This window comes from Mesocricetus auratus, unplaced genomic scaffold (genome assembly GCF_017639785.1).
Source record: "Mesocricetus auratus isolate SY011 unplaced genomic scaffold, BCM_Maur_2.0 Super-Scaffold_100015, whole genome shotgun sequence".
Classification (NCBI taxonomy): Eukaryota; Metazoa; Chordata; class Mammalia; order Rodentia; family Cricetidae; genus Mesocricetus; species Mesocricetus auratus.
Window position 1 is genome coordinate 45,526,975 of NW_024429198.1, and position 8,999 is coordinate 45,535,973.

The following is an 8,999-nucleotide window of genomic DNA, read 5'->3' on the forward strand; positions in this document are numbered from 1 at the left end:
CAGCGCACACCAATCCACCCCTCATCCACCCACGTACTGCCACCCCGCCTCCGTATCTGCAATTTCAGAGACCCACAGTGGGCAAATGAGCACTTAGCAGTCAATCTGCACATACTGCCGCCCAGTCTGTGCGAACGGGGGGGGGGCGCTGCCTTGTCCTCCTGGGGACTCTGAAGCATGGCGAGGGCTCGCCCACTATGGAGGCGGCACTCAATACATTGCTGCTTTACAGGAAATTGAGGGTCTGTCCTGTGTGCAGCGGGGTTGGATGGAAAAGAACAGTGGCTATTAAGCGACTAATTAAGAGAGATTCTGCAAGAAGGATGTACTAGGGCCTTCACCTTTCAGGCCACACGAAGCAGTAAATAGCCTGCAAGATGTTTTTGTGCAGGCCGGGAGGTTACATGGGCAGTCACCATCAGCCCGCTCAGAAGCTGTGTCGTCTGTGGCCTGTGTGGGCAGACACAGTAATGGATGCTGCTTACCCAGAGGAGACAGGAAATGGTTGCTCTGCCCCCAAGCTGCCAGGCTAATGCTCAAGATCACCAAAGTGTGGTGGGCTGGACCCATCCCCCATGTGAAGGTCCATCTCGTGTTAGCTCAAGAGGCGGCTCAAGCCTCCTTATCTCCTGGAGTTTTTCCAGGTACCAAAGCACCTGCCAAAGAGGACGGGGATATCCATGCTTGGAAAATTGGGTAGAGCTAAACACAAGACCAGGATGCTTTTATAAGTCTTTCCAGTGAGTCCCAGAGATCAGCCTGTCTCCATCTCCCCACAGCTGGGATTTAAAAAGCATGCCACCTGGAAGCTTTTACGTGGGTTCTGAGGGATCACACTAGCAAGACAAGGCATTCTCAGCCAAGCTAACACCACCACAGCTCCTCCTTAGTTTTTAATTGCTATATAATGCCTGGGTGTGTGGCATGATGACTTGGTACATGTACATAATATGTAGACATGAAATTGAAGCAAGCAGCATTGTTATCCCCTAATCATTTACCATTGGATGGGGTTGTTTTAGGAGCCCATGAATTCTTGTTGTCTCACTATTTATGAAGTTGGTAATAAATTACTGTAAACTCTAGTCACCCCCCCAGGACCTATAGAATATCTGCATGTGTCTAACTGTAGATCACTATCCAATCTCCATTTTCTTCATCTCCAAAACTATTATAAATTTCTTTTTCATGTATTAATCTATGTTTTGTCAGTTTCTCCTTCATTTTCCCATTTACAAAGTGGCGTAACAATGGGCCAGTTACTGTCCCCTCTCTATCAGCTTCTTATCTAAGCCTGGGGATATACAAATGGCTCTGAGATCCCAGAGAGAATGAACTCTGGGTGCACAGCAAGCCTTGAGTGGATGTTGGCTGATGTCATCATGACTGGCAGTCTCACTATATTACTCTTGCCTTTTACTCTGTCCGAATTAGCACAAGGTCTATGAATGAGTGAACGAATGAATTCTGAATGAATGATTTAAGTGACAAACATCTTTCTATCCCAACGCATCCACTCCCATGATCAATGACCCTTTCCAGAAAATCAGGAGATTGTGATCATAAAGTTTCACCTGCTGCGCTCTGGGCCCCACAGGCCTCAGTGTCAGCCGCCCGATAATGTACAACCAAACAGAAAAGAGCCGAGCCTTGGCAGTGGGGGTCTCCCAGTGCTGTACAAAGCCAGTGAATTTGAAGAGAAGAGTCACTCCAGCAGCTCCGGCCAGTCATGGAATGTGTACTAACTGCATACATATGTCCGCAGTGCCACCACAAGAAGAAAATAAACCAATAGAAAGTTGGGCATCTGTATTGAAAGCCCCATTGCTGAATAGATCCCTGAGCTCAAAGTGGTAACACCTTACTGAAGATATTTTTAAGGAGTGACACAATTGATAGCATCCTTATAAGTGAAATCTGTGGCGTTCCAAGTCCTCCATCAGTTTACAATACCAACATGTGAACCATGAGCATGTTACTGAAGCTTCCTGGGCCACATTCTTTTTTTCCCCAATTTTATAAATTTACTTTTTATTTATTTCTTTTAATTTTGTTTTACATTCCAACCACGGTGTTCCCTCCCACCCCTCCTCTGCCCCTTCTCACCTCCCGCCAGTCCACCCTCCATCCACTTCTCCCAACAGGTAAGGGCTCCCATGGGGGGTCAAAGTCATGGGCCTCACATTCTTAGCTGTGAGATCGGACTGATGACAATCTCACAGGCTTTTGAGAGGCTCAAATAGAAGAGTCCATGTCTATGACTTAGGACAGAGCCCGTCGCATCAACAGCTCAGGTGCTGGGACTCACCAGTCTCTCCATACGGAATTCTGGGCAAAGTGAGACGTGGACTTGAGCTTCCAAAACAGAACCAAACATTCATTTTACAACTGGTGACTCTAGACTGGAGAGCTGGCTGGTTTCATCCAAACTGAACTTTCTACGTCTCTTAGCTCTAAGTCACAGATACCTTGTCATCAATAGAAGACAGAATTACACCCACCACCCCATTGACACAGAAACATATGTTCTCTTCTGCTGTGGTTTAGAAGTTTGTACCCTAATGGTTCACACTCTGGAAGCATGGGCTTCAGTGTAGCAGTCCTGAGAACTGGTGGCATCTTTGAGAGGTCAGGCTTGGGACAAGAATGTTAGGTCATGGGGGAAGAGAGGGTGCTGCCTTCAGAAAGGTCATACAGTTCTCATGGGACTCCATGTAGGTTCTAGGAAAGTAGATTTTTTACAAGAGGCGCAAGCCCAACTTGTGAGTCCCTCTGGCTTTCTATCTTACCATGTGATCACTCTTGCTCACTTACACTCCCACCAGTGTGATGACGTCCACAGAGAGCTGAATCAATGAGGCTGTGTAATCTAAAGCAGGATCCAGGGCTGGGGACACAGTTAGTGGCAGAGCATTGAGCCAGCACTCAGGGGCCCTAAGTTCAAACATCAGCACTGAAATAAAAATAAATAGATAAATTGTAAGAAACAGAACTAAAAGGAAACTTGTCTTCTCCATAATGTGTACAGTCATGAGTATTTAGTTGTAACCCAGAAACAGTATCTTCCCACTAGTGATGACATCACAGGCTCCCAGTGCCCTGCCTCCCTCTGCTGTCCTCCTCCTGACTCCCACAGACAGGAACTGAATCTTCCTAGCCTTCCACTGGTCCTCAAGATCAATGAGCTGCTCCTCTCCCATATGTAGGTGACTTCCCAGCCTCTTCCTTTGCTTCTCCTTCCCTTTCCAGACTAGGTATTTATCTCTCTGATTAGTGTTGCCAGTTCCCTTGGAGCCTCCAGCAGTGCAACAAGGCCAAGCATTTTCAGAGTCAAAGATCCCAGCCCTTTCCTTTAGTTGTAAAGGTTTCTGTTCTCTTTTCTAGTTTGGGCCATTTGACCACAGTCTTACATAAATTCTTCAACTTCATAAGTACAATCAGGGTTGCCCACAGGTATAACTGAAGCCCATCCACTGCCCCAACTCTTCTTGTCCACTCTACTATTGCGTCCCAAACTTGGATAATCTGCTATCAAGGCTCGTCATCCCATCAGATAACTAATCTTGTCTAAGTCCTTCTTCTTCTTATCTTCTTTCATATGCTTTCCAGGATGTGTCCCTCAGGGGTTAAACAGTCATGCTCCCACCCACAGTTTCTGTGTTTTCCTAAGCCCTTCTAATTCTAGTTAAAATCCCCAGGGCTCATTTGTCTGGTTTTCCTCTCCCAAATCTGTTCAAAACATCTACCGTGTCGGCCAAGCCAACCCCCAGGACTCCCAAGTGCCTTTCACTTTAACTCCTTAACTATAGCACTAAGAAACACCTCACCGATACAGCTCAGCTCTGTTGGGGTCCATCATTCATTTGTTCCCTAAGCTCTCTCTGTATCCCTTCTTGGAATCTAATCATTCCCTTAGTCCCCTATGGACAAGTAATACACCTGGTTATTTTTTTTTCTTTTTCCTTTCCTATCAGTCTCTCCTAGATTTTTTTCTCAGAAGCTTGCCAAAATCCTTGCAATGAGAATGAATTGAGTTCTTTTAAAGTAACCAATGAGGCAGACAGCTTAGAATACTAATAGAAATCACAGACCAGACTACAGGTGTGAACCGTTGATTGACTTACAGATAGGTCAATAATCAGTTTATTCCTGCTTTGTTCTTGGCTCTGCATAGAAGATTGAACTTACAGTACTCATGGGTTAGCAGCTGTTCCAGAGGTGAACGGTTTCATGGCCCACACTCTAGATTTTGAAGGGAGCAAACCTTAAGGTCTGACCTATATACCCACACAAACACTGTAAGCAGAGGCAGCAGCTGGGTGTATTCTGGTCATTGTTACAAGATGTCCCGAGCTAGAAATGATTTGTGATGATGATTCCATCATGATTCCATTCCCTCATTTGAAGTCAATAGTACAGATTGACCTCCAAGTTCAAGCTACACAAAGTTTTGAACATTTGGCAAGCATTATCTATTACATATGTTGTAGCAATATAAAATCTATCTCCTGGGAAAAGTATACACAGATTTTGATGAGACTTAACTTGGAAACAATAGCCAATCATCCAGATATATTGCTTCCTTTTTCCCAAAGCAGGGGCAACTGGACCATCACCTATGTGATGCAGTTTAGGGAGTATCCGGTCTACAGAGGACAAAGACCCTCCTGGAACATCTGGTTTCCAGAACCTCAGCCTCCTTTCAGACCTGTGGTAACTTTCCCTCATGCCCTCCCCCCCAAATAAAACAACCCCAGGCTTCCTTTGCCATTGTGTAGATGCCAGGTTTTCCCTTATCTGTCTGCATTCTGAGACCACTTAATCGAAGTCTTCCCTTTTCTTTTTTTCTTTTCTTTTTGTTTGTTCATTTATTTTCTGAGGTTATTTACTTTTTGGAGACAGGGCATTTTTTTCCAGGTGGCATCAAACTCAACTGTATGGCTGAGGATGATCTATATTCCTGATTCTCCAGCCTCTACTTCCCAAGTGCAGGGACTACAAATACCAAGTCCATCTTGATCACAGTCTTTTCTTAAGGAAGTTCTTCTCTTTCATAAGAACAATCAGAATGGCCTTTCTTTTGGTCTATCACTGTGCCTGTTCCTACTTCCAAATCCAAGTCAGGGATCGATAAAAAGCTTTTTGATCTATTATATCTTATTTAAGAGATGTAGTTGAAATCATTCGCCAGTTTTCCTCTATCTAACTGAAGAGGCTGGTATTCCTGAGTGGCTAAAGGCCCACTTCTCTTTCTAGACTCACTCACAAATTCTGCCTGCATCTGAACCCCAGGCCTTAAAAAGCTACCACTAGTGTGGAAGATTGTATCACTAACGAGTGAAAGACAATCCAAAAGCATGCTGATAAGCAAATGCACAACACCAAGAGAGTCCTGCCATTGTTTCCTCTTGGAAACAGGTCAAACCAGACTAAAGAAAAGAATATGAAGGAACTGATCAATAACTACTGTAAGTTGCTTTTCCATCAATGGCAGAGTCAAGCATACTCACCATCCAGTGTCCTGACCTACAGGGAAACAGAAAGAGACAGAAACGGAGTCTGGCAACATGTCTCAGTGACAGCATGAGGACCTGCACTCAGAACCCCAGAACACACATGAAAAGGTGGTGCAGAGACACATGTCTGAGTACAGTGCTGGGAACCAGAGTCAGGCAGATCGCTGCAATTTCTCCACAGCTAGCCCTGCTTAATTGATGAGCTCCATGTTCCATGAGAGACTCAATCTCTGAAAATAATGTGGCAGATGATTGAAGAAGATATCCAACATTGACCTCTGGCCTCCACACACACATGCACATACACATACACATATACCACACACACATACGTACATACATGAGAAAAAATCAACCTTTTTCCCACAAAAAGCTTTATTTTTATATCCAGTGTACCCACTAGTGCCCAAAACATCAGCCTAACTCCCATAGCCTCTGCTTGATTAAAAAAATAAAGGCACATACCTGTAACTACCAGCAATAAAGATGTCACAGATTGTGGAGATGACTCTGAAAGACCCACCCTACCCAAAGCTTTCTTCCATGCTACACTATTCCATTACTCAGGTCCCTGAATGGGCTTCTGCTTGAGATTTCCAAGCCCTTTGTCACACAGAAGACTAGCATGGAGCTCCTTAATTGGAAGTCCTCTCCATTCCAAGTTTCAAGTCAGTATCAATAGCCAATTAAGATCAAAATGCCAATTCTGTTACCAGTACAAGGAATTAGATAGTTCAAAATTTACTGGCAAAGAACAAACACCAAGGTACATAGTTAAAATTTAAAACTGAGCACATAACTGTGTGACCTAAGTCATCTTTATGTGTATATGTAGAGACCAAAGCAGGCTCTTTATACCATCTCATCATATCTGGATCTTAGGATCTGCTCGTGAGTGATTTGGAACATTAGGAACAAAAGGATAATTAATTAAGAGTTGGGTTTGTCTTGCTCTCCACTAAGTGGCATAATAAAGACCATATGTACGTGCCATTAAGCCATACATGCACATCAGCCGTTAAGCCCTTAGTCCTTTTCACTAGAGAAGCAATAATTATCCCATTCTTATCTCACCAATTGCACATGTCTCCAATTCTAATATGAACACACCAGTGAGAGGGATGGAGGAGAGAAGAAATCATTTCCAATATGGCACCATTGCTGCACAAGTGTATAAGACTAGATTTCCACTTAGTTGACATAAACTAGTCCTTGAACAACTGACCAGTGTCTGTGAACTTGTTATGATAGTTCAGAGTAAACTTGTTGTGATGGCTCAGTGTGAACTTGTGATGGTTCAGTGTGAACTTATTACAGTGGTTCAGTGTGAACTTGTTGTGATGGTTCAGTGTGAACTTGTGATGGTTCAGTGTGAACTTGTGATGGTTCAGTGTGAAATTATTACAATGGTTAAGTGTGAACTTGTTGTGGTGGTTCAGTATGAACTTGTGATGGTTCAGTATGTACTTGCTATGATGATTCAGTGTGAACTTGTTATGGTGCTTCAGTGAACGTCCATCCACACAGTTTAGTCCAAAGGTAGGCAAGTTCTTTCTTTTGTTAATTCTTTGACAATTTCACACATGCTTTCACTGAGTTTTGAACATTTTCGCCCTTGCTTTCTCTCATCCACCCATCTCTCCTGCTGCAACCCTTTTTCTCAGCAAGGGTAATATTCCTGGACTAAATCAAAGTCTAAACTTGGGAGGGGGGAACCTACATAACCAAGAAGAGCCCTATAAATTTCAAACCACTGGAACATTCTGATTCTAGAACTCCAGGGCTGATGAGTTTCCAGTGGGGAACAGGGTTTCCCTCTGAGAAAATAAGAGGTAGATGGGTGGTACAAACATTTCCAGGCAGGCAGCCAAGTCAGTGACCCTAGGCATGCATGCACCGTGAGACACGGTTTCCTTCTCTCAGGCTGACGTCCAAGTCCCTTCCCATGCCCAATCATATCTCCTTATATCTTTTAAAGACCAAATTCAGAAAAATCAGTGGACTCTCCTGTTTCCAAGGCAAAGAGCTATCAGGAAACGGCAATTTGCACACATCTGCCGCTCCCCACCCCCTCCATCACCTGCTGCAATCTCTCGGAGGTCAGGTAACCACAACAAAAGGCAAAATGACAACTTCAATGACGAGCTTGCTGGGGGCACAGCCAAGACACCCGGCATTTCTGTTGGCTTTCTGAGCAGCGGAAGCAGTCGCTGCCAATGCTGTTCAAAACTCTGGAGATAAGTGTATTTAAGGTCTTTTAAAGGTTTTCCCACCTTTTGATACCTCAGCTGAACACTGGATAGCTGGGGGTTTGGGTGTTTTCACCCCTGTTGCCCTAAAGCTATCATTAAACGGTCTTGGTGACAAGTGTGGTCTGGAGGAAAACAGTTGTCATACTATACTGCTCACATCCTGATCTCGCTGAGCTCACCATTTTCTTGGGAGGAACCAGAATCTTACTAGTTTCAGTTTACTCCCCTAAATACACATTCTCAATGAAACTCTGCCATTAATACCAAATATTTCTGTCACCCAACTAGCTAAGTGCGACCGCTGTCTCACTGACAAAATCTGCCATCGGCCTGGATTAGTCTGCACTACCTGTCTCATCAGAGAAACTGCACGACAAATCCACTTCTGGTCCCCAAGTTAACACGACACCGTCAAGGCAACAGTCAGAACACATTTGAGTTCCGGACTCCCGTGAAAGCCTATCGCTCAAGTAGACTCCTTGCTGAAGGGACGGGAGCTTCCCTTTGCTGAGGGTGAAAATTGATTCTGTCGGGGAGAGCTTCAAAACCATTTGAGCCATTAAAATGTGACTGGACATATTAGGAAAAGCAAGGGGGGAGTGAGGCAGAGCGTGGGGACTCCTAGGGGAGCTGAAAAAGAACTCCATCCAGAAGAGGCTCAGTAGCCCTGTGTTCATCTTCAACAGCAACAGCCTGGCCAGCCTCATGACCACTGGGCAATAAACATGTGTGATCCATTTATTTAACACAGGTAGATGGGATTCATACCAAAAATTAATAATGTTGGGTTGAGGGTATGTTCAGTAAGGTTGAGTGTTTACCTAACTGATTATTACCTGGGCTCAGTCCCCAACACTACAAAAATAATGATACGGGTCAGCAAGATGTCTCAGTGGATTGTCAGTTGTCACAACCTTGACAACCTGAGTTCAGTCCCAAGAACACACACTGGAAGGAGAAAACCAACTCCTTCTTGAAAGCTATCCTCTGATCTCCATGTGCCTGCCATGGTATCGGCACAGCTACTCACTCTGTCTCTGTCTCTGTCTCTGTCTCTCTCACAAACACACATGCACATACTAATTAGTTAATTATATAATAATGAGGATAATGACAATGACAATTCAGAGGATATTGAGGAATGTTGAAGTTAGTTCCCAGAAAGGGGGTGGGGACACAGAGAGGAAGGAAGGAAGGAAAGAAGGAAGGAAGGAAGGAAACCATCTTCCAG

General features: G+C 44.3%; 1 long non-coding RNA gene across 2 annotated transcripts in view; it reads right to left on the reverse strand.

The window, feature by feature from the left end:
- Nucleotides 1-8,175, reverse strand: part of LOC121144346 — a 60,198-nt gene extending 52,023 nt beyond the window's left edge. For both annotated transcript variants that reach the window (XR_005881697.1, XR_005881698.1), the window contains exons 1-2: nucleotides 8,118-8,175; nucleotides 2,790-2,953 (exon numbers count right to left, since the gene is read on the reverse strand). This is a non-coding gene — a long non-coding RNA (uncharacterized LOC121144346). The remainder of the gene's footprint in view (nucleotides 1-2,789; nucleotides 2,954-8,117) is intronic.
- Nucleotides 8,176-8,999: the final 824 nt, after the last annotated feature.